Raw genomic sequence first — 26,280 nt, forward strand, 5'->3', positions numbered from 1 at the left:
CACTGTGCAGGAGAATCCGTATAGGTGTTCGAGTGTTCGAACCGTAATGCGCAAGAAATGGTACGGAAACCCCGTATTTACATATCTACCACTGTGCAGGAGAATCCGTATAGGTGTTCGAGTGTTCGGACCGTAATGCGCAAGAAATGGTACGGAAACCCCGTATTTACATATCTGCCACTGTGCAGGAGAAACCGTATAGGTGGTCGAGTGTTCGCACCGTAATGCGCAAGAAATGGTACGGAAACCCCGTATTTACATATCTGCCACTGTGCAGGAGAATCCGTATAGGTGTTCGAGTGTTGGAACCGTAATGCGCAAGAAATGGTACGGAAACCCCGTATTTACATATCTGCCACTGTGCAGAAGAATCCGTATAGGTGTTCGAGTGTTCGAACCGTAATGCGCAAGAAATGGTACGGAAACCCCGTATTTACATATCTGCCACTGTGCAGGAGAATCCGTATAGGTGTTCGAGTGTTCGCACCGTAATGCGCAAGAAATGGTACGGAAACCCCGTATTTACATATCTGCCACTGTGCAGGAGAATCCGTATAGGTGTTCGAGTGTTCGAACCGTAATGCGCAAGAAATGGTACGGAAACCCCGTATTTACATATCTACCACTGTGCAGGAGAATCCGTATAGGTGTTCGAGTGTTCGGACCGTAATGCGCAAGAAATGGTACGGAAACCCCGTATTTACATATCTGCCACTGTGCAGGAGAAACCGTTTAGGTGGTCGAGTGTTCGCATCGTAATGCGCAAGAAATGGTACGGAAACCCCGTATTTACATATCTGCCACTGTGCAGGAGAATCCGTATAGGTGTTCGAGTGTTGGAACCGTAATGCGCAAGAAATGGTACGGAAACCCCGTATTTACATATCTGCCACTGTGCAGGAGAATCCGTATAGGTGTTCGAGTGTTCGAACCGTAATGCGCAAGAAATGGTACGGAAACCCCGTATTTACATATCTGCCACTGTGCAGGAGAATCCGTATAGGTGTTCGAGTGTTCGAACCGTAATGCGCAAGAAATGGTACGGAAACCCCGTATTTACATATCTGCCACTGTGCAGGAGAATCCGTATAGGTGTTCGAGTGTTCGAACCGTAATGCGCAAGAAATGGTACGGAAACCCCGTATTTACATATCTGCCACTGTGCAGGAGAATCCGTATAGGTGTTCGAGTGTTCGAACCGTAATGCGCAAGAAATGGTACGGAAACCCCGTATTTACATATCTACCACTGTGCAGGAGAATCCGTATAGGTGTTCGAGTGTTCGGACCGTAATGCGCAAGAAATGGTACGGAAACCCCGTATTTACATATCTGCCACTGTGCAGGAGAAACCGTATAGGTGGTCGAGTGTTCGCACCGTAATGCGCAAGAAATGGTACGGAAACCCCGTATTTACATATCTGCCACTGTGCAGGAGAATCCGTATAGGTGTTCGTGTGTTGGAACCGTAATGCGCAAGAAATGGTACGGAAACCCCGTATTTACATATCTGCCACTGTGCAGAAGAATCCGTATAGGTGTTCGAGTGTTCGAACCGTAATGCGCAAGAAATGGTACGGAAACCCCGTATTTACATATCTGCCACTGTGCAGGAGAATCCGTATAGGTGTTCGAGTGTTCGCACCGTAATGCGCAAGAAATGGTACGGAAACCCCGTATTTACATATCTGCCACTGTGCAGGAGAATCCGTATAGGTGTTCGAGTGTTCGAACCGTAATGCGCAAGAAATGGTACGGAAACCCCGTATTTACATATCTACCACTGTGCAGGAGAATCCGTATAGGTGTTCGAGTGTTCGGACCGTAATGCGCAAGAAATGGTACGGAAACCCCGTATTTACATATCTGCCACTGTGCAGGAGAAACCGTATAGGTGGTCGAGTGTTCGCACCGTAATGCGCAAGAAATGGTACGGAAACCCCGTATTTACATATCTGCCACTGTGCAGGCTAATCCGTATAGGTGTTCGAGTGTTGGAACCGTAATGCGCAAGAAATGGTACGGAAACCCCGTATTTACATATCTGCCACTGTGCAGGAGAATCCGTATAGGTGTTCGAGTGTTCGAACCGTAATGCGCAAGAAATGGTACGGAAACCCCGTATTTACATATCTGCCACTGTGCAGGAGAATCCGTATAGGTGTTCGAGTGTTCGGACCGTAATGCGCAAGAAATGGTACGGAAACCCGGTATTTACATATCTGCCACTGTGCAGGAGAATCCGTACAGGTGTTCGAGTGTTCGAACCGTAATGCGCAAGAAATGGTACGGAAACCCTATATTTACATATCTGCCGCTTTGCAGGAGAATCCGTATAGGTGTTCGAGTGTTCGAACCGTAATGCGCAAGAAATGGTACGGAAACCCCGTATTTACATATCTGCCACTGTGCTGGAGAATCCGTATAGGTGTTCGAGTGTTCGAACCGTAATGCGCAAGAAATGGTACGGAAACCCCGTATTTACATATCTGCCACTGTGCAGCAGAATCCGTATAGGTGTTCGAGTGTTCGAACCGTAATGCGCAAGAAATGGTACGGAAACCCCTTATTTACATATCTGCCACTGTGCAGGAGAATCCGTATAGGTGTTCGAGTGTTCGAACCGTAATGCGCAAGAAATGGTACGGAAACCCCGTATTTACATATCTGCCACTGTGCAGGAGAATCCGTATAGGTGTTCGAGTGTTCGAACCGTAATGCGCAAGAAATGGTACGGAAACCCCGTATTTACATATCTGCCACTGTGCAGGAGAATCCGTATAGGTGTTCGAGTGTTCGAACCGTAATGCGCAAGAAATGGTACGGAAACCCCGTATTTACATATCTGCCACTGTGCAGCAGAATCCGTATAGGTGTTCGAGTGTTCGGACCGTAATGCGCAAGAAATGGTACGGAAACCCCGTATTTACATATCTGCCACTGTGCAGGAGAAACCGTATAGGTGTTCGAGTGTTCGCACCGTAATGCGCAAGAAATGGTACGGAAACCCCGTATTTACATATCTGCCACTGTGCAGGAGAATCCGTATAGGTGTTCGAGTGTTCGCACCGTAATGCGCAAGAAATGGTACGGAAACCCCGTATTTACATATCTGCCACTGTGCAGGAGAATCCGTATAGGTGTTCGAGTGTTCGAACCGTAATGCGCAAGAAATGGTACGGAAACCCCGTATTTACATATCTACCACTGTGCAGGAGAATCCGTATAGGTGTTCGAGTGTTCGGACCGTAATGCGCAAGAAATGGTACGGAAACCCCGTATTTACATATCTGCCACTGTGCAGGAGAAACCGTATAGGTGGTCGAGTGTTCGCACCGTAATGCGCAAGAAATGGTACGGAAACCCCGTATTTACATATCTGCCACTGTGCAGGAGAATCCGTATAGGTGTTCGAGTGTTGGAACCGTAATGCGCAAGAAATGGTACGGAAACCCCGTATTTACATATCTGCCACTGTGCAGGAGAATCCGTATAGGTGTTCGAGTGTTCGAACCGTAATGCGCAAGAAATGGTACGGAAACCCCGTATTTACATATCTGCCACTGTGCAGGAGAATCCGTATAGGTGTTCGAGTGTTCGAACCGTAATGCGCAAGAAATGGTACGAAAACCCCGTATTTACATATCTGCCACTGTGCAGGAGAATCCGTATAGGTGTTCGAGTGTTCGAACCGTAATGCGCAAGAAATGGTACGGAAACCCCGTATTTACATATCTGCCACTGTGCAGGAGAATCCGTATAGGTGTTCGAGTGTTCGAACCGTAATGCGCAAGAAATGGTACGGAAACCCCGTATTTACATATCTACCACTGTGCAGGAGAATCCGTATAGGTGTTCGAGTGTTCGGACCGTAATGCGCAAGAAATGGTACGGAAACCCCGTATTTACATATCTGCCACTGTGCAGGAGAAACCGTATAGGTGGTCGAGTGTTCGCACCGTAATGCGCAAGAAATGGTACGGAAACCCCGTATTTACATATCTGCCACTGTGCAGGAGAATCCGTATAGGTGTTCGAGTGTTGGAACCGTAATGCGCAAGAAATGGTACGGAAACCCCGTATTTACATATCTGCCACTGTGCAGAAGAATCCGTATAGGTGTTCGAGTGTTCGAACCGTAATGCGCAAGAAATGGTACGGAAACCCCGTATTTACATATCTGCCACTGTGCAGGAGAATCCGTATAGGTGTTCGAGTGTTCGCACCGTAATGCGCAAGAAATGGTACGGAAACCCCGTATTTACATATCTGCCACTGTGCAGGAGAATCCGTATAGGTGTTCGAGTGTTCGAACCGTAATGCGCAAGAAATGGTACGGAAACCCCGTATTTACATATCTACCACTGTGCAGGAGAATCCGTATAGGTGTTCGAGTGTTCGGACCGTAATGCGCAAGAAATGGTACGGAAACCCCGTATTTACATATCTGCCACTGTGCAGGAGAAACCGTATAGGTGGTCGAGTGTTCGCACCGTAATGCGCAAGAAATGGTACGGAAACCCCGTATTTACATATCTGCCACTGTGCAGGAGAATCCGTATAGGTGTTCGAGTGTTCGAACCGTAATGCGCAAGAAATGGTACGGAAACCCCGTATTTACATATCTACCACTGTGCAGGAGAATCCGTATAGGTGTTCGAGTGTTCGAACCGTAATGCGCAAGAAATGGTACGGAAACCCTATATTTACATATATGCCGCTGTGCAGGAGAATCCGTATAGGTGTTCGAGTGTTCGAACCGTAATGCGCAAGAAATGGTACGGAAACCCCGTATTTACATATCTGCCACTGTGCAGCAGAATCCGTATAGGTGTTCGAGTGTTCGAACCGTAATGCGCAAGAAATGGTACGGAAACCCCTTATTTACATATCTGCCACTGTGCAGGAGAATCCGTATAGGTGTTCGAGTGTTCGAACCGTAATGCGCAAGAAATGGTACGGAAACCCCGTATTTACATATCTGCCACTGTGCAGGAGAATCCGTATAGGTGTTCGAGTGTTCGAACCGTAATGCGCAAGAAATGGTACGGAAACCCCGTATTTACATATCTGCCACTGTGCAGGAGAATCTGTATAGGTATTCGAATGTTCGTACCGTAATGCGCAAGAAATGGTACGGAAACCCCGTATTTACATATCTGCCACTGTGCAGCAGAATCCGTATAGGTGTTCGAGTGTTCGGACCGTAATGCGCAAGAAATGGTACGGAAACCCCGTATTTACATATCTTCCACTGTGCAGGAGAATCCGTATAGGTGTTCGAGTGTTCGAACCGTAATGCGCAAGAAATGGTACGGAAACCCCGTATTTACATATCTGCCACTGTGCAGCAGAATCCGTATAGGTGTTCGAGTGTTCGGACCGTAATGCGCAAGAAATGGTACGGAAACCCCGTATTTACATATCTGCCACTGTGCAGGAGAATCCGTATAGGTGTTCGAATGTTCGCACCGTAATGCGCAAGAAATGGTACGGAAACCCCGTATTTACATATCTGCCACTGTGCAGGAGAATCCGTATAGGTGTTCGAGTGTTTGAACCGTAATGCGCAAGAAATGGTACGGAAACCCCGTATTTACATATCTGCCACTGTGCAGGAGAATCCGTATAGGTGTTCGAGTGTTCGAACCGTAATGCGCAAGAAATGGTACGGAAACCCCGTATTTACATATCTGCCACTGTGCAGGAGAATCCGTATAGGTGTTCGAGTGTTCGAACCGTAATGCGCAAGAAATGGTACGGAAACCCCGTATTTACATATCTGCCACTGTGCAGGAGAATCCGTGTAGGTGTTCGAGTGTTCGAACCGTAATGCGCAAGAAATGGTACGGAAACCCCGTATTTACATATCTGCCACTGTGCAGCAGAATCCGTATAGGTGTTCGAGTGTTCGGACCGTAATGCGCAAGAAATGGTACGGAAACCCCGTATTTACATATCTGCCACTGTGCAGGAGAAACCGTATAGGTGTTCGAGTGTTCGCACCGTAATGCGCAAGAAATGGTACGGAAACCCCGTATTTACATATCTGCCACTGTGCAGGAGAATCCGTATAGGTGTTCGAGTGTTGGAACCGTAATGCGCAAGAAATGGTACGGAAACCCCGTATTTACATATCTGCCACTGTGCAGGAGAATCCGTATAGGTGTTCGAGTGTTCGAACCGTAATGCGCAAGAAATGGTACGGAAACCCCGTATTTACATATCTGCCACTGTGCAGGAGAATCCGTATAGGTGTTCGAGTGTTCGAACCGTAATGCGCAAGAAATGGTACGGAAACCCCGTATTTACATATCTGCCACTGTGCAGGAGAATCCGTATAGGTGTTCGAGTGTTCGAACCGTAATGCGCAAGAAATGGTACGGAAACCCCGTATTTACATATCTGCCACTGTGCAGGAGAATCCGTATAGGTGTTCGAGTGTTCGAACCGTAATGCGCAAGAAATGGTACGGAAACCCCGTATTTACATATCTACCACTGTGCAGGAGAATCCGTATAGGTGTTCGAGTGTTCGGACCGTAATGCGCAAGAAATGGTACGGAAACCCCGTATTTACATATCTGCCACTGTGCAGGAGAAACCGTATAGGTGGTCGAGTGTTCGCACCGTAATGCGCAAGAAATGGTACGGAAACCCCGTATTTACATATCTGCCACTGTGCAGGAGAATCCGTATAGGTGTTCGAGTGTTGGAACCGTAATGCGCAAGAAATGGTACGGAAACCCCGTATTTACATATCTGCCACTGTGCAGAAGAATCCGTATAGGTGTTCGAGTGTTCGAACCGTAATGCGCAAGAAATGGTACGGAAACCCCGTATTTACATATCTGCCACTGTGCAGGAGAATCCGTATAGGTGTTCGAGTGTTCGCACCGTAATGCGCAAGAAATGGTACGGAAACCCCGTATTTACATATCTGCCACTGTGCAGGAGAATCCGTATAGGTGTTCGAGTGTTCGAACCGTAATGCGCAAGAAATGGTACGGAAACCCCGTATTTACATATCTACCACTGTGCAGGAGAATCCGTATAGGTGTTCGAGTGTTCGGACCGTAATGCGCAAGAAATGGTACGGAAACCCCGTATTTACATATCTGCCACTGTGCAGGAGAAACCGTTTAGGTGGTCGAGTGTTCGCATCGTAATGCGCAAGAAATGGTACGGAAACCCCGTATTTACATATCTGCCACTGTGCAGGAGAATCCGTATAGGTGTTCGAGTGTTGGAACCGTAATGCGCAAGAAATGGTACGGAAACCCCGTATTTACATATCTGCCACTGTGCAGGAGAATCCGTATAGGTGTTCGAGTGTTCGAACCGTAATGCGCAAGAAATGGTACGGAAACCCCGTATTTACATATCTGCCACTGTGCAGGAGAATCCGTATAGGTGTTCGAGTGTTCGAACCGTAATGCGCAAGAAATGGTACGGAAACCCCGTATTTACATATCTGCCACTGTGCAGGAGAATCCGTATAGGTGTTCGAGTGTTCGAACCGTAATGCGCAAGAAATGGTACGGAAACCCCGTATTTACATATCTGCCACTGTGCAGGAGAATCCGTATAGGTGTTCGAGTGTTCGAACCGTAATGCGCAAGAAATGGTACGGAAACCCCGTATTTACATATCTACCACTGTGCAGGAGAATCCGTATAGGTGTTCGAGTGTTCGGACCGTAATGCGCAAGAAATGGTACGGAAACCCCGTATTTACATATCTGCCACTGTGCAGGAGAAACCGTATAGGTGGTCGAGTGTTCGCACCGTAATGCGCAAGAAATGGTACGGAAACCCCGTATTTACATATCTGCCACTGTGCAGGAGAATCCGTATAGGTGTTCGTGTGTTGGAACCGTAATGCGCAAGAAATGGTACGGAAACCCCGTATTTACATATCTGCCACTGTGCAGAAGAATCCGTATAGGTGTTCGAGTGTTCGAACCGTAATGCGCAAGAAATGGTACGGAAACCCCGTATTTACATATCTGCCACTGTGCAGGAGAATCCGTATAGGTGTTCGAGTGTTCGCACCGTAATGCGCAAGAAATGGTACGGAAACCCCGTATTTACATATCTGCCACTGTGCAGGAGAATCCGTATAGGTGTTCGAGTGTTCGAACCGTAATGCGCAAGAAATGGTACGGAAACCCCGTATTTACATATCTACCACTGTGCAGGAGAATCCGTATAGGTGTTCGAGTGTTCGGACCGTAATGCGCAAGAAATGGTACGGAAACCCCGTATTTACATATCTGCCACTGTGCAGGAGAAACCGTATAGGTGGTCGAGTGTTCGCACCGTAATGCGCAAGAAATGGTACGGAAACCCCGTATTTACATATCTGCCACTGTGCAGGCTAATCCGTATAGGTGTTCGAGTGTTGGAACCGTAATGCGCAAGAAATGGTACGGAAACCCCGTATTTACATATCTGCCACTGTGCAGGAGAATCCGTATAGGTGTTCGAGTGTTCGAACCGTAATGCGCAAGAAATGGTACGGAAACCCCGTATTTACATATCTGCCACTGTGCAGGAGAATCCGTATAGGTGTTCGAGTGTTCGGACCGTAATGCGCAAGAAATGGTACGGAAACCCGGTATTTACATATCTGCCACTGTGCAGGAGAATCCGTACAGGTGTTCGAGTGTTCGAACCGTAATGCGCAAGAAATGGTACGGAAACCCTATATTTACATATCTGCCGCTTTGCAGGAGAATCCGTATAGGTGTTCGAGTGTTCGAACCGTAATGCGCAAGAAATGGTACGGAAACCCCGTATTTACATATCTGCCACTGTGCTGGAGAATCCGTATAGGTGTTCGAGTGTTCGAACCGTAATGCGCAAGAAATGGTACGGAAACCCCGTATTTACATATCTGCCACTGTGCAGCAGAATCCGTATAGGTGTTCGAGTGTTCGAACCGTAATGCGCAAGAAATGGTACGGAAACCCCTTATTTACATATCTGCCACTGTGCAGGAGAATCCGTATAGGTGTTCGAGTGTTCGAACCGTAATGCGCAAGAAATGGTACGGAAACCCCGTATTTACATATCTGCCACTGTGCAGGAGAATCCGTATAGGTGTTCGAGTGTTCGAACCGTAATGCGCAAGAAATGGTACGGAAACCCCGTATTTACATATCTGCCACTGTGCAGGAGAATCCGTATAGGTGTTCGAGTGTTCGAACCGTAATGCGCAAGAAATGGTACGGAAACCCCGTATTTACATATCTGCCACTGTGCAGCAGAATCCGTATAGGTGTTCGAGTGTTCGGACCGTAATGCGCAAGAAATGGTACGGAAACCCCGTATTTACATATCTGCCACTGTGCAGGAGAAACCGTATAGGTGTTCGAGTGTTCGCACCGTAATGCGCAAGAAATGGTACGGAAACCCCGTATTTACATATCTGCCACTGTGCAGGAGAATCCGTATAGGTGTTCGAGTGTTCGCACCGTAATGCGCAAGAAATGGTACGGAAACCCCGTATTTACATATCTGCCACTGTGCAGGAGAATCCGTATAGGTGTTCGAGTGTTCGAACCGTAATGCGCAAGAAATGGTACGGAAACCCCGTATTTACATATCTACCACTGTGCAGGAGAATCCGTATAGGTGTTCGAGTGTTCGGACCGTAATGCGCAAGAAATGGTACGGAAACCCCGTATTTACATATCTGCCACTGTGCAGGAGAAACCGTATAGGTGGTCGAGTGTTCGCACCGTAATGCGCAAGAAATGGTACGGAAACCCCGTATTTACATATCTGCCACTGTGCAGGAGAATCCGTATAGGTGTTCGAGTGTTGGAACCGTAATGCGCAAGAAATGGTACGGAAACCCCGTATTTACATATCTGCCACTGTGCAGGAGAATCCGTATAGGTGTTCGAGTGTTCGAACCGTAATGCGCAAGAAATGGTACGGAAACCCCGTATTTACATATCTGCCACTGTGCAGGAGAATCCGTATAGGTGTTCGAGTGTTCGAACCGTAATGCGCAAGAAATGGTACGAAAACCCCGTATTTACATATCTGCCACTGTGCAGGAGAATCCGTATAGGTGTTCGAGTGTTCGAACCGTAATGCGCAAGAAATGGTACGGAAACCCCGTATTTACATATCTGCCACTGTGCAGGAGAATCCGTATAGGTGTTCGAGTGTTCGAACCGTAATGCGCAAGAAATGGTACGGAAACCCCGTATTTACATATCTACCACTGTGCAGGAGAATCCGTATAGGTGTTCGAGTGTTCGGACCGTAATGCGCAAGAAATGGTACGGAAACCCCGTATTTACATATCTGCCACTGTGCAGGAGAAACCGTATAGGTGGTCGAGTGTTCGCACCGTAATGCGCAAGAAATGGTACGGAAACCCCGTATTTACATATCTGCCACTGTGCAGGAGAATCCGTATAGGTGTTCGAGTGTTGGAACCGTAATGCGCAAGAAATGGTACGGAAACCCCGTATTTACATATCTGCCACTGTGCAGAAGAATCCGTATAGGTGTTCGAGTGTTCGAACCGTAATGCGCAAGAAATGGTACGGAAACCCCGTATTTACATATCTGCCACTGTGCAGGAGAATCCGTATAGGTGTTCGAGTGTTCGCACCGTAATGCGCAAGAAATGGTACGGAAACCCCGTATTTACATATCTGCCACTGTGCAGGAGAATCCGTATAGGTGTTCGAGTGTTCGAACCGTAATGCGCAAGAAATGGTACGGAAACCCCGTATTTACATATCTACCACTGTGCAGGAGAATCCGTATAGGTGTTCGAGTGTTCGGACCGTAATGCGCAAGAAATGGTACGGAAACCCCGTATTTACATATCTGCCACTGTGCAGGAGAAACCGTATAGGTGGTCGAGTGTTCGCACCGTAATGCGCAAGAAATGGTACGGAAACCCCGTATTTACATATCTGCCACTGTGCAGGAGAATCCGTATAGGTGTTCGAGTGTTGGAACCGTAATGCGCAAGAAATGGTACGGAAACCCCGTATTTACATATCTGCCACTGTGCAGGAGAATCCGTATAGGTGTTCGAGTGTTCGAACCGTAATGCGCAAGAAATGGTACGGAAACCCCGTATTTACATATCTGCCACTGTGCAGGAGAATCCGTATAGGTGTTCGAGTGTTCGGACCGTAATGCGCAAGAAATGGTACGGAAACCCGGTATTTACATATCTGCCACTGTGCAGGAGAATCCGTATAGGTGTTCGAGTGTTCGAACCGTAATGCGCAAGAAATGGTACGGAAACCCTATATTTACATATCTGCCGCTTTGCAGGAGAATCCGTATAGGTGTTCGAGTGTTCGAACCGTAATGCGCAAGAAATGGTACGGAAACCCCGTATTTACATATCTGCCACTGTGCTGGAGAATCCGTATAGGTGTTCGAGTGTTCGAACCGTAATGCGCAAGAAATGGTACGGAAACCCCGTATTTACATATCTGCCACTGTGCAGCAGAATCCGTATAGGTGTTCGAGTGTTCGAACCGTAATGCGCAAGAAATGGTACGGAAACCCCTTATTTACATATCTGCCACTGTGCAGGAGAATCCGTATAGGTGTTCGAGTGTTCGAACCGTAATGCGCAAGAAATGGTACGGAAACCCCGTATTTACATATCTGCCACTGTGCAGGAGAATCCGTATAGGTGTTCGAGTGTTCGAACCGTAATGCGCAAGAAATGGTACGGAAACCCCGTATTTACATATCTGCCACTGTGCAGGAGAATCCGTATAGGTGTTCGAGTGTTCGAACCGTAATGCGCAAGAAATGGTACGGAAACCCCGTATTTACATATCTGCCACTGTGCAGCAGAATCCGTATAGGTGTTCGAGTGTTCGGACCGTAATGCGCAAGAAATGGTACGGAAACCCCGTATTTACATATCTGCCACTGTGCAGGAGAATCCGTATAGGTGTTCGAGTGTTCGAACCGTAATGCGCAAGAAATGGTACGAAAACCCCGTATTTACATATCTGCCACTGTGCAGGAGAATCCGTATAGGTGTTCGAGTGTTCGAACCGTAATGCGCAAGAAATGGTACGGAAACCCCGTATTTACATATCTGCCACTGTGCAGGAGAATCCGTATAGGTGTTCGAGTGTTCGAACCGTAATGCGCAAGAAATGGTACGGAAACCCCGTATTTACATATCTACCACTGTGCAGGAGAATCCGTATAGGTGTTCGAGTGTTCGGACCGTAATGCGCAAGAAATGGTACGGAAACCCCGTATTTACATATCTGCCACTGTGCAGGAGAAACCGTATAGGTGGTCGAGTGTTCGCACCGTAATGCGCAAGAAATGGTACGGAAACCCCGTATTTACATATCTGCCACTGTGCAGGAGAATCCGTATAGGTGTTCGAGTGTTGGAACCGTAATGCGCAAGAAATGGTACGGAAACCCCGTATTTACATATCTGCCACTGTGCAGAAGAATCCGTATAGGTGTTCGAGTGTTCGAACCGTAATGCGCAAGAAATGGTACGGAAACCCCGTATTTACATATCTGCCACTGTGCAGGAGAATCCGTATAGGTGTTCGAGTGTTCGCACCGTAATGCGCAAGAAATGGTACGGAAACCCCGTATTTACATATCTGCCACTGTGCAGGAGAATCCGTATAGGTGTTCGAGTGTTCGAACCGTAATGCGCAAGAAATGGTACGGAAACCCCGTATTTACATATCTACCACTGTGCAGGAGAATCCGTATAGGTGTTCGAGTGTTCGGACCGTAATGCGCAAGAAATGGTACGGAAACCCCGTATTTACATATCTGCCACTGTGCAGGAGAAACCGTATAGGTGGTCGAGTGTTCGCACCGTAATGCGCAAGAAATGGTACGGAAACCCCGTATTTACATATCTGCCACTGTGCAGGAGAATCCGTATAGGTGTTCGAGTGTTGGAACCGTAATGCGCAAGAAATGGTACGGAAACCCCGTATTTACATATCTGCCACTGTGCAGGAGAATCCGTATAGGTGTTCGAGTGTTCGAACCGTAATGCGCAAGAAATGGTACGGAAACCCCGTATTTACATATCTGCCACTGTGCAGGAGAATCCGTATAGGTGTTCGAGTGTTCGGACCGTAATGCGCAAGAAATGGTACGGAAACCCGGTATTTACATATCTGCCACTGTGCAGGAGAATCCGTATAGGTGTTCGAGTGTTCGAACCGTAATGCGCAAGAAATGGTACGGAAACCCTATATTTACATATCTGCCGCTTTGCAGGAGAATCCGTATAGGTGTTCGAGTGTTCGAACCGTAATGCGCAAGAAATGGTACGGAAACCCCGTATTTACATATCTGCCACTGTGCTGGAGAATCCGTATAGGTGTTCGAGTGTTCGAACCGTAATGCGCAAGAAATGGTACGGAAACCCCGTATTTACATATCTGCCACTGTGCAGCAGAATCCGTATAGGTGTTCGAGTGTTCGAACCGTAATGCGCAAGAAATGGTACGGAAACCCCTTATTTACATATCTGCCACTGTGCAGGAGAATCCGTATAGGTGTTCGAGTGTTCGAACCGTAATGCGCAAGAAATGGTACGGAAACCCCGTATTTACATATCTGCCACTGTGCAGGAGAATCCGTATAGGTGTTCGAGTGTTCGAACCGTAATGCGCAAGAAATGGTACGGAAACCCCGTATTTACATATCTGCCACTGTGCAGGAGAATCCGTATAGGTGTTCGAGTGTTCGAACCGTAATGCGCAAGAAATGGTACGGAAACCCCGTATTTACATATCTGCCACTGTGCAGCAGAATCCGTATAGGTGTTCGAGTGTTCGGACCGTAATGCGCAAGAAATGGTACGGAAACCCCGTATTTACATATCTGCCACTGTGCAGGAGAAACCGTATAGGTGTTCGAGTGTTCGCACCGTAATGCGCAAGAAATGGTACGGAAACCCCGTATTTACATATCTGCCACTGTGCAGGAGAATCCGTATAGGTGTTCGAGTGTTCGCACCGTAATGCGCAAGAAATGGTACGGAAACCCCGTATTTACATATCTGCCACTGTGCAGGAGAATCCGTATAGGTGTTCGAGTGTTCGAACCGTAATGCGCAAGAAATGGTACGGAAACCCCGTATTTACATATCTACCACTGTGCAGGAGAATCCGTATAGGTGTTCGAGTGTTCGGACCGTAATGCGCAAGAAATGGTACGGAAACCCCGTATTTACATATCTGCCACTGTGCAGGAGAAACCGTATAGGTGGTCGAGTGTTCGCACCGTAATGCGCAAGAAATGGTACGGAAACCCCGTATTTACATATCTGCCACTGTGCAGGAGAATCCGTATAGGTGTTCGAGTGTTGGAACCGTAATGCGCAAGAAATGGTACGGAAACCCCGTATTTACATATCTGCCACTGTGCAGGAGAATCCGTATAGGTGTTCGAGTGTTCGAACCGTAATGCGCAAGAAATGGTACGGAAACCCCGTATTTACATATCTGCCACTGTGCAGGAGAATCCGTATAGGTGTTCGAGTGTTCGAACCGTAATGCGCAAGAAATGGTACGAAAACCCCGTATTTACATATCTGCCACTGTGCAGGAGAATCCGTATAGGTGTTCGAGTGTTCGAACCGTAATGCGCAAGAAATGGTACGGAAACCCCGTATTTACATATCTGCCACTGTGCAGGAGAATCCGTATAGGTGTTCGAGTGTTCGAACCGTAATGCGCAAGAAATGGTACGGAAACCCCGTATTTACATATCTACCACTGTGCAGGAGAATCCGTATAGGTGTTCGAGTGTTCGGACCGTAATGCGCAAGAAATGGTACGGAAACCCCGTATTTACATATCTGCCACTGTGCAGGAGAAACCGTATAGGTGGTCGAGTGTTCGCACCGTAATGCGCAAGAAATGGTACGGAAACCCCGTATTTACATATCTGCCACTGTGCAGGAGAATCCGTATAGGTGTTCGAGTGTTGGAACCGTAATGCGCAAGAAATGGTACGGAAACCCCGTATTTACATATCTGCCACTGTGCAGAAGAATCCGTATAGGTGTTCGAGTGTTCGAACCGTAATGCGCAAGAAATGGTACGGAAACCCCGTATTTACATATCTGCCACTGTGCAGGAGAATCCGTATAGGTGTTCGAGTGTTCGCACCGTAATGCGCAAGAAATGGTACGGAAACCCCGTATTTACATATCTGCCACTGTGCAGGAGAATCCGTATAGGTGTTCGAGTGTTCGAACCGTAATGCGCAAGAAATGGTACGGAAACCCCGTATTTACATATCTACCACTGTGCAGGAGAATCCGTATAGGTGTTCGAGTGTTCGGACCGTAATGCGCAAGAAATGGTACGGAAACCCCGTATTTACATATCTGCCACTGTGCAGGAGAAACCGTATAGGTGGTCGAGTGTTCGCACCGTAATGCGCAAGAAATGGTACGGAAACCCCGTATTTACATATCTGCCACTGTGCAGGAGAATCCGTATAGGTGTTCGAGTGTTGGAACCGTAATGCGCAAGAAATGGTACGGAAACCCCGTATTTACATATCTGCCACTGTGCAGGAGAATCCGTATAGGTGTTCGAGTGTTCGAACCGTAATGCGCAAGAAATGGTACGGAAACCCCGTATTTACATATCTGCCACTGTGCAGGAGAATCCGTATAGGTGTTCGAGTGTTCGGACCGTAATGCGCAAGAAATGGTACGGAAACCCGGTATTTACATATCTGCCACTGTGCAGGAGAATCCGTATAGGTGTTCGAGTGTTCGAACCGTAATGCGCAAGAAATGGTACGGAAACCCTATATTTACATATCTGCCGCTGTGCAGGAGAATCCGTATAGGTGTTCGAGTGTTCGAACCGTAATGCGCAAGAAATGGTACGGAAACCCCGTATTTACATATCTGCCACTGTGCTGGAGAATCCGTATAGGTGTTCGAGTGTTCGAACCGTAATGCGCAAGAAATGGTACGGAAACCCCGTATTTACATATCTGCCACTGTGCAGCAGAATCCGTATAGGTGTTCGAGTGTTCGAACCGTAATGCGCAAGAAATGGTACGGAAACCCCTTATTTACATATCTGCCACTGTGCAGGAGAATCCGTATAGGTGTTCGAGTGTTCGAACCGTAATGCGCAAGAAATGGTACGGAAACCCCGTATTTACATATCTGCCACTGTGCAGGAGAATCCGTATAGGTGTTCGAGTGTTCGAACCGTAATGCGCAAGAAATGGTACGGAAACCCCGTATTTACATATCTGCCACTGTGCAGGAGAATCCGTATAGGTGTTCGAGTGTTCGAACCGTAATGCGCAAGAAATGGTACGGAAACCCCGTATTTACATATCTGCCACTGTGCAGCAGAATCCGTATAGGTGTTCGAGTGTTCGGACCGTAATGCGCAAGAAATGGTACGGAAACCCCGTATTTACATATCTGCCACTGTGCAGGAGAAACCGTATAGGTGTTCGAGTGTTCGCACCGTAATGCGCAAGAAATGGTACGGAAACCCCGTATTTACATATCTGCCACTGTGCAGGAGAATCCGTATAGGTGTTCGAGTGTTCGAACCGTAATGCGCAAGAAATGGTACGGAAACCCCGTATTTACATATCTGCCACTGTGCAGGAGAATCCGTGTAGGTGTTCGAGTGTTCGAACCGTAATGCGCAAGAAATGGTACGGAAACCCCGTATTTACATATCTGCCACTGTGCAGCAGAATCCGTATAGGTGTTCGAGTGTTCGGACCGTAATGCGCAAGAAATGGTACGGAAACCCCGTATTTACATATCTGCCACTGTGCAGGAGAAACCGTATAGGTGTTCGAGTGTTCGCACCGTAATGCGCAAGAAATGGTACGGAAACCCCGTATTTACATATCTGCCACTGTGCAGGAGAATCCGTATAGGTGTTCGAGTGTTGGAACCGTAATGCGCAAGAACTGGTACGGAAACCCCGTATTTACATATCTGCCACTGTGCAGGAGAATCCGTATAGGTGTTCGAGTGTTCGAACCGTAATGCGCAAGAAATGGTACGGAAACCCCGTATTTACATATCTGCCACTGTGCAGGAGAATCCGTATAGGTGTTCGAGTGTTCGAACCGTAATGCGCAAGAAATGGTACGGAAACCCCGTATTTACATATCTGCCACTGTGCAGGAGAATCCGTATAGGTGTTCGAGTGTTCGAACCGTAATGCGCAAGAAATGGTATGGAAACCCCGTATTTACATATCTGCCACTGTGCAGGAGAATCCGTATAGGTGTTCGAGTGTTCGAACCGTAATGCGCAAGAAATGGTACGGAAACCCCGTATTTACATATCTACCACTGTGCAGGAGAATCCGTATAGGTGTTCGAGTGTTCGAACCGTAATGCGCAAGAAATGGTACGGAAACCCTATATTTACATATATGCCGCTGTGCAGGAGAATCCGTATAGGTGTTCGAGTGTTCGAACCGTAATGCGCAAGAAATGGTACGGAAACCCCGTATTTACATATCTGCCACTGTGCAGCAGAATCCGTATAGGTGTTCGAGTGTTCGAACCGTAATGCGCAAGAAATGGTACGGAAACCCCTTATTTACATATCTGCCACTGTGCAGGAGAATCCGTATAGGTGTTCGAGTGTTCGAACCGTAATGCGCAAGAAATGGTACGGAAACCCCGTATTTACATATCTGCCACTGTGCAGGAGAATCCGTATAGGTGTTCGAGTGTTCGAACCGTAATGCGCAAGAAATGGTACGGAAACCCCGTATTTACATATCTGCCACTGTGCAGGAGAATCTGTATAGGTATTCGAATGTTCGTACCGTAATGCGCAAGAAATGGTACGGAAACCCCGTATTTACATATCTGCCACTGTGCAGCAGAATCCGTATAGGTGTTCGAGTGTTCGGACCGTAATGCGCAAGAAATGGTACGGAAACCCCGTATTTACATATCTGCCACTGTGCAGGAGAATCCGTATAGGTGTTCGAGTGTTCGAACCGTAATGCGCAAGAAATGGGACGGAAACCCCGTATTTACATATCTGCCACTGTGCAGCAGAATCCGTATAGGTGTTCGAGTGTTCGGACCGTAATGCGCAAGAAATGGTACGGAAACCCCGTATTTACATATCTGCCACTGTGCAGGAGAATCCGTATAGGTGTTCGAATGTTCGCACCGTAATGCGCAAGAAATGGTACGGAAACCCCGTATTTACATATCTGCCACTGTGCAGGAGAATCCGTATAGGTGTTCGAGTGTTTGAACCGTAATGCGCAAGAAATGGTACGGAAACCCCGTATTTACATATCTGCCACTGTGCAGGAGAATCCGTATAGGTGTTCGAGTGTTCGAACCGTAATGCGCAAGAAATGGTACGGAAACCCCGTATTTACATATCTGCCACTGTGCAGGAGAATCCGTATAGGTGTTCGAGTGTTCGAACCGTAATGCGCAAGAAATGGTACGGAAACCCCGTATTTACATATCTGCCACTGTGCAGGAGAATCCGTGTAGGTGTTCGAGTGTTCGAACCGTAATGCGCAAGAAATGGTACGGAAACCCCGTATTTACATATCTGCCACTGTGCAGCAGAATCCGTATAGGTGTTCGAGTGTTCGGACCGTAATGCGCAAGAAATGGTACGGAAACCCCGTATTTACATATCTGCCACTGTGCAGGAGAAACCGTATAGGTGTTCGAGTGTTCGCACCGTAATGCGCAAGAAATGGTACGGAAACCCCGTATTTACATATCTGCCACTGTGCAGGAGAATCCGTATAGGTGTTCGAGTGTTCGAACCGTAATGCGCAAGAAATGGTACGGAAACCCCGTATTTACATATCTGCCACTGTGCAGGAGAATCCGTATAGGTGTTCGAGTGTTCGAACCGTAATGCGCAAGAAATGGTACGGAAACCCCGTATTTACATATCTGCCACTGTGCAGGAGAATCCGTATAGGTGTTCGAGTGTTCGAACCGTAATGCGCAAGAAATGGTACGGAAACCCCGTATTTACATATCTGCCACTGTGCAGGAGAATCCGTATAGGTGTTCGAGTGTTCGAACCGTAATGCGCAAGAAATGGTACGGAAACCCCGTATTTACATATCTACCACTGTGCAGGAGAATCCGTATAGGTGTTCGAGTGTTCGGACCGTAATGCGCAAGAAATGGTACGGAAACCCCGTATTTACATATCTGCCACTGTGCAGGAGAAACCGTATAGGTGGTCGAGTGTTCGCACCGTAATGCGCAAGAAATGGTACGGAAACCCCGTATTTACATATCTGCCACTGTGCAGGAGAATCCGTATAGGTGTTCGAGTGTTGGAACCGTAATGCGCAAGAAATGGTACGGAAACCCCGTATTTACATATCTGCCACTGTGCAGGAGAATCCGTATAGGTGTTCGAGTGTTCGAACCGTAATGCGCAAGAAATGGTACGGAAACCCCGTATTTACATATCTGCCACTGTGCAGGAGAATCCGTATAGGTGTTCGAGTGTTCGCACCGTAATGCGCAAGAAATGGTACGGAAACCCCGTATTTACATATCTGCCACTGTGCAGGAGAATCCGTATAGGTGTTCGAGTGTTCGAACCGTAATGCGCAAGAAATGGTACGGAAACCCCGTATTTACATATCTACCACTGTGCAGGAGAATCCGTATAGGTGTTCGAGTGTTCGGACCGTAATGCGCAAGAAATGGTACGGAAACCCCGTATTTACATATCTGCCACTGTGCAGGAGAAACCGTATAGGTGGTCGAGTGTTCGCACCGTAATGCGCAAGAAATGGTACGGAAACCCCGTATTTACATATCTGCCACTGTGCAGGAGAATCCGTATAGGTGTTCGAGTGTTGGAACCGTAATGCGCAAGAAATGGTACGGAAACCCCGTATTTACATATCTGCCACTGTGCAAGAGAATCCGTATAGGTGTTCGAGTGTTCGAACCGTAATGCGCAAGAAATGGTACGGAAACCCCGTATTTACATATCTGCCACTGTGCAGGAGAATCCGTATAGGTGTTCGAGTGTTCGGACCGTAATGCGCAAGAAATGGTACGGAAACCCGGTATTTACATATCTGCCACTGTGCAGGAGAATCCGTATAGGTGTTCGAGTGTTCGAACCGTAATGCGCAAGAAATGGTACGGAAACCCTATATTTACATATCTGCCGCTGTGCAGGAGAATCCGTATAAGTGTTCGAGTGTTCGAACCGTAATGCGCAAGAAATGGTACGGAAACCCCGTATTTACATATCTGCCACTGTGCTGGAGAATCCGTATAGGTGTTCGAGTGTTCGAACCGTAATGCGCAAGAAATGGTACGGAAACCCCGTATTTACATATCTGCCACTGTGCAGCAGAATCCGTATAGGTGTTCGAGTGTTCGAACCGTAATGCCCAAGAAATGGTACGGAAACCCCTTATTTACATATCTGCCACTGTGCAGGAGAATCCGTATAGGTGTTCGAGTGTTCGAACCGTAATGCGCAAGAAATGATACGGAAACCCCGTATTTACATATCTGCCACTGTGCAGGAGAATCCGTATAGGTGTTCGAGTGTTCGAACCGTAATGCGCAAGAAATGGTACGGAAACCCCGTATTTACATATCTGCCACTGTGCAGGAGAATCCGTATAGGTGTTCGAGTGTTCGAACCGTAATGCGCAAGAAATGGTACGGAAACCCCGTATTTACATATCTGCCACTGTGCAGCAGAATCCGTATAGGTGTTCGAGTGTTCGGACCGTAATGCGCAAGAAATGGTACGGAAACCCCGTATTTACATATCTGCCACTGTGCAGGAGAAACCGTATAGGTGTTCGAGTGTTCGCACCGTAATGCGCAAGAAATGGTACGGAAACCCCGTATTTACATATCTGCCACTGTGCAGGAGAATCCGTATAGGTGTTCGAGTGTTGGAACCGTAAGGCGCAAGAAATGGCACGGAAACCCCGTATTTACATATCTGCCACTGTGCAGGAGAATCCGTATAGGTGTTCGAGTGTTCGAACCGTAATGCGCAAGAAATGGTACGGAAACGCCGTATTTACATATCTGCCACTGTGCAGGAGAATCCGTATAGGTGTTCGAGTGTTCGAACCGTAATGCGCAAGAAATGGTACGGAAACCCCGTATTTACATATCTGCCACTGTGCAGGAGAATCCGTATAGGTGTTCGAGTGTTCGCACCGTAATGCGCAAGAAATGGTACGGAAACCCCGTATTTACATATCTGCCACTGTGCAGGAGAATCCGTATAGGTGTTCGAGTGTTGGAACCGTAATGCGCAAGAAATGGCACGGAAACCCCGTATTTACATATCTGCCACTGTGCAGGAGAATCCGTATAGGTGTTCGAGTGTTCGAACCGTAATGCGCAAGAAATGGTACGGAAACGCCGTATTTACATATCTGCCACTGTGCAGGAGAATCCGTATAGGTGTTCGAGTGTTCGAACCGTAATGCGCAAGAAATGGTACGGAAACCCCGTATTTACATATCTGCCACTGTGCAGGAGAATCCGTATAGGTGTTCGAGTGTTCGAACCGTAATGCGCAAGAAATGGTACGGAAACCCCGTATTTACATATCTGCCACTGTGCAGGAGAATCCGTATAGGTGTTCGAGTGTTCGGACCGTAATGCGCAAGAAATGGTACGGAAACCCCGTATTTACATATCTGCCACTGTGCAGGAGAAACCGTATAGGTGGTCGAGTGTTCGCACCGTAATGCGCAAGAAATGGTACGGAAACCCCGTATTTACATATCTGCCACTGTGCAGGAGAATCCGTATAAGTGTTCGAGTGTTCGAACCGTAATGCGCAAGAAATGGTACGGAAACCCCGTATTTACATATCTGCCACTGTGCAGGAGAATCCGTATAGGTGTTCGAGTGTTCGAACCGTAATGCGCAAGAAATGGTACGGAAACCCCGTATTTACATATCTGCCACTGTGCAGCAGAATCCGTATAGGTGTTCGAGTGTTCGGACCGTAATGCGCAAGAAATGGTACGGAAACCCCGTATTTACATATCTGCCACTGTGCAGGAGAAACCGTATAGGTGTTCGAGTGTTCGCACCGTAATGCGCAAGAAATGGTACGGAAACCCCGTATTTACATATCTGCCACTGTGCAGGAGAATCCGTATAGGTGTTCGAGTGTTGGAACCGTAAGGCGCAAGAAATGGTACGGAAACCCCGTATTTACATATCTGCCACTGTGCAGGAGAATCCGTATAGGTGTTCGAGTGTTCGAACCGTAATGCGCAAGAAATGGTACGGAAACCCCGTATTTACATATCTGCCACTGTGCAGGAGAATCCGTATAGGTGTTCGAGTGTTTGAACCGTAATGCGCAAGAAATGGTACGGAAACCCCGTATTTACATATCTGCCACTGTGCAGGAGAATCCGTATAGGTGTTCGAGTGTTCGAACCGTAATGCGCAAGAAATGGTACGGAAACCCCGTATTTACATATCTGCCACTGTGCAGGAGAATCCGTATAGGTGTTCGAGTGTTCGAACCGTAATGCGCAAGAAATGGTACGGAAACCCCGTATTTACATATCTGCCACTGTGCAGGAGAATCCGTGTAGGTGTTCGAGTGTTCGAACCGTAATGCGCAAGAAATGGTACGGAAACCCCGTATTTACATATCTGCCACTGTGCAGCAGAATCCGTATAGGTGTTCGAGTGTTCGAACCGTAATGCGCAAGAAATGGTACGGAAACCCCGTATTTACATATCTGCCACTGTGCAGGAGAATCCGTATAGGTGTTCGAGTGTTCGCACCGTAATGCGCAAGAAATGGTACGGAAACCCCGTATTTACATATCTGCCACTGTGCAGGAGAATCCGTATAGGTGTTCGAGTGTTGGAACCGTAATGCGCAAGAAATGGTACGGAAACCCCGTATTTACATATCTGCCACTGTGCAGGAGAATCCGTATAGGTGTTCGAGTGTTCGAACCGTAATGCGCAAGAAATGGTACGGAAACCCCATATTTACATATCTGCCACTGTGCAGGAGAATCCGTATAGGTGTTCGAGTGTTCGAACCGTAATGCGCAAGAAATGGTACGGAAACCCCGTATTTACATATCTGCCACTGTGCAGGAGAATCCGTATAGGTGTTCGAGTGTTCGAACCGTAATGCGCAAGAAATGGTACGGAAACCCCGTATTTACATATCTGCCACTGTGCAGGAGAATCCGTATAGGTGTTCGAGTGTTCGAACCGTAATGCGCAAGAAATGGTACGGAAACCCCGTATTTACATATCTGCCACTGTGCAGGAGAATCCGTATAGGTGTTCGAGTGTTCGCACCGTAATGCGCAAGAAATGGTACGGAAACCCCGTATTTACATATCTGCCACTGTGCAGGAGAATCCGTATAGGTGTTCGAGTGTTCGAACCGTAATGCGCAAGAAATGGTACGGAAACCCCGTATTTACATATCTACCACTGTGCAGGAGAATCCGTATAGGTGTTCGAGTGTTCGGACCGTAATGCGCAAGAAATGGTACGGAAACCCCGTATTTACATATCTGCCACTGTGCAGGAGAAACCGTATAGGTGGTCGAGTGTTCGCACCGTAATTCCCAAGAAATGGTACGGAAACCCCGTATTTACATATCTGCCACTGTGCAGGAGAATCCGTATAGGTGTTCGAGTGTTGGAACCGTAATGCGCAAGAAATGGTACGGAAACCCCGTATTTACATATCTGCCACTGTGCAGGAGAATCCGTATAGGTGTTCGAGTGTTCGAACCGTAATGCGCAAGAAATGGTACGGAAACCCCGTATTTACATATCTGCCACTGTGCAGGAGAATCCGTATAGGTGTTCGAGTGTTCGGACCGTAATGCGCAAGAAATGGTACGGAAACCCGGTATTTACATATCTGCCACTGTGCAGGAGAATCCGTATAGGTGTTCGAGTGTTCGAACCGTAATGCGCAAGAAATGGTACGGAAACCCCGTATTTACATATCTACCACTGTGCAGGAGAATCCGTATAGGTGTTCGAGTGTTCGGACCGTAATGCGCAAGAAATGGTACGGAAACCCCGTATTTACATATCTGCCACTGTGCAGGAGAAACCGTATAGGTGGTCGAGTGTTCGCACCGTAATGCGCAAGAAATGGTACGGAAACCCCGTATTTACATATCTGCCACTGTGCAGGAGAATCCGTATAGGTGTTCGAGTGTTGGAACCGTAATGCGCAAGAAATGGTACGGAAACCCCGTATTTACATATCTGCCACTGTGCAGGAGAATCCGTATAGGTGTTCGAGTGTTCGAACCGTAATGCGCAAGAAATGGTACGGAAACCCCGTATTTACATATCTGCCACTGTGCAGGAGAATCCGTATAGGTGTTCGAGTGTTCGCACCGTAATGCGCAAGAAATGGTACGGAAACCCCGTATTTACATATCTGCCACTGTGCAGGAGAATCCGTATAGGTGTTCGAGTGTTGGAACCGTAATGCGCAAGAAATGGTACGGAAACCCCGTATTTACATATCTGCCACTGTGCAGGAGAATCCGTATAGGTGTTCGAGTGTTCGAACCGTAATGCGCAAGAAATGGTACGGAAACCCCATATTTACATATCTGCCACTGTGCAGGAGAATCCGTATAGGTGTTCGAGTGTTCGAACCGTAATGCGCAAGAAATGGTACGGAAACCCCGTATTTACATATCTGCCACTGTGCAGGAGAATCCGTATAGGTGTTCGAGTGTTCGAACCGTAATGCGCAAGAAATGGTACGGAAACCCCGTATTTACATATCTGCCACTGTGCAGGAGAATCCGTATAGGTGTTCGAGTGTTCGAACCGTAATGCGCAAGAAATGGTACGGAAACCCCGTATTTACATATCTGCCACTGTGCAGGAGAATCCGTATAGGTGTTCGAGTGTTCGCACCGTAATGCGCAAGAAATGGTACGGAAACCCCGTATTTACATATCTGCCACTGTGCAGGAGAATCCGTATAGGTGTTCGAGTGTTCGAACCGTAATGCGCAAGAAATGGTACGGAAACCCCGTATTTACATATCTACCACTGTGCAGGAGAATCCGTATAGGTGTTCGAGTGTTCGGACCGTAATGCGCAAGAAATGGTACGGAAACCCCGTATTTACATATCTGCCACTGTGCAGGAGAAACCGTATAGGTGGTCGAGTGTTCGCACCGTAATTCCCAAGAAATGGTACGGAAACCCCGTATTTACATATCTGCCACTGTGCAGGAGAATCCGTATAGGTGTTCGAGTGTTGGAACCGTAATGCGCAAGAAATGGTACGGAAACCCCGTATTTACATATCTGCCACTGTGCAGGAGAATCCGTATAGGTGTTCGAGTGTTCGAACCGTAATGCGCAAGAAATGGTACGGAAACCCCGTATTTACATATCTGCCACTGTGCAGGAGAATCCGTATAGGTGTTCGAGTGTTCGGACCGTAATGCGCAAGAAATGGTACGGAAACCCGGTATTTACATATCTGCCACTGTGCAGGAGAATCCGTATAGGTGTTCGAGTGTTCGAACCGTAATGCGCAAGAAATGGTACGGAAACCCCGTATTTACATATCTACCACTGTGCAGGAGAATCCGTATAGGTGTTCGAGTGTTCGGACCGTAATGCGCAAGAAATGGTACGGAAACCCCGTATTTACATATCTGCCACTGTGCAGGAGAAACCGTATAGGTGGTCGAGTGTTCGCACCGTAATGCGCAAGAAATGGTACGGAAACCCCGTATTTACATATCTGCCACTGTGCAGGAGAATCCGTATAGGTGTTCGAGTGTTGGAACCGTAATGCGCAAGAAATGGTACGGAAACCCCGTATTTACATATCTGCCACTGTGCAGGAGAATCCGTATAGGTGTTCGAGTGTTCGAACCGTAATGCGCAAGAAATGGTACGGAAACCCCGTATTTACATATCTGCCACTGTGCAGGAGAATCCGTATAGGTGTTCGAGTGTTCGCACCGTAATGCGCAAGAAATGGTACGGAAACCCCGTATTTACATATCTGCCACTGTGCAGGAGAATCCGTATAGGTGTTCGAGTGTTCGAACCGTAATGCGCAAGAAATGGTACGGAAACCCCGTATTTACATATCTACCACTGTGCAGGAGAATCCGTATAGGTGTTCGAGTGTTCGGACCGTAATGCGCAAGAAATGGTACGGAAACCCCGTATTTACATATCTGCCACTGTGCAGGAGAAACCGTATAGG

This window comes from Camellia sinensis, chromosome 12 (assembly GCF_055761805.1).
Source record: "Camellia sinensis isolate YWXY chromosome 12, ASM5576180v1, whole genome shotgun sequence".
NCBI lineage: Eukaryota > Viridiplantae > Streptophyta > Magnoliopsida > Ericales > Theaceae > Camellia > Camellia sinensis.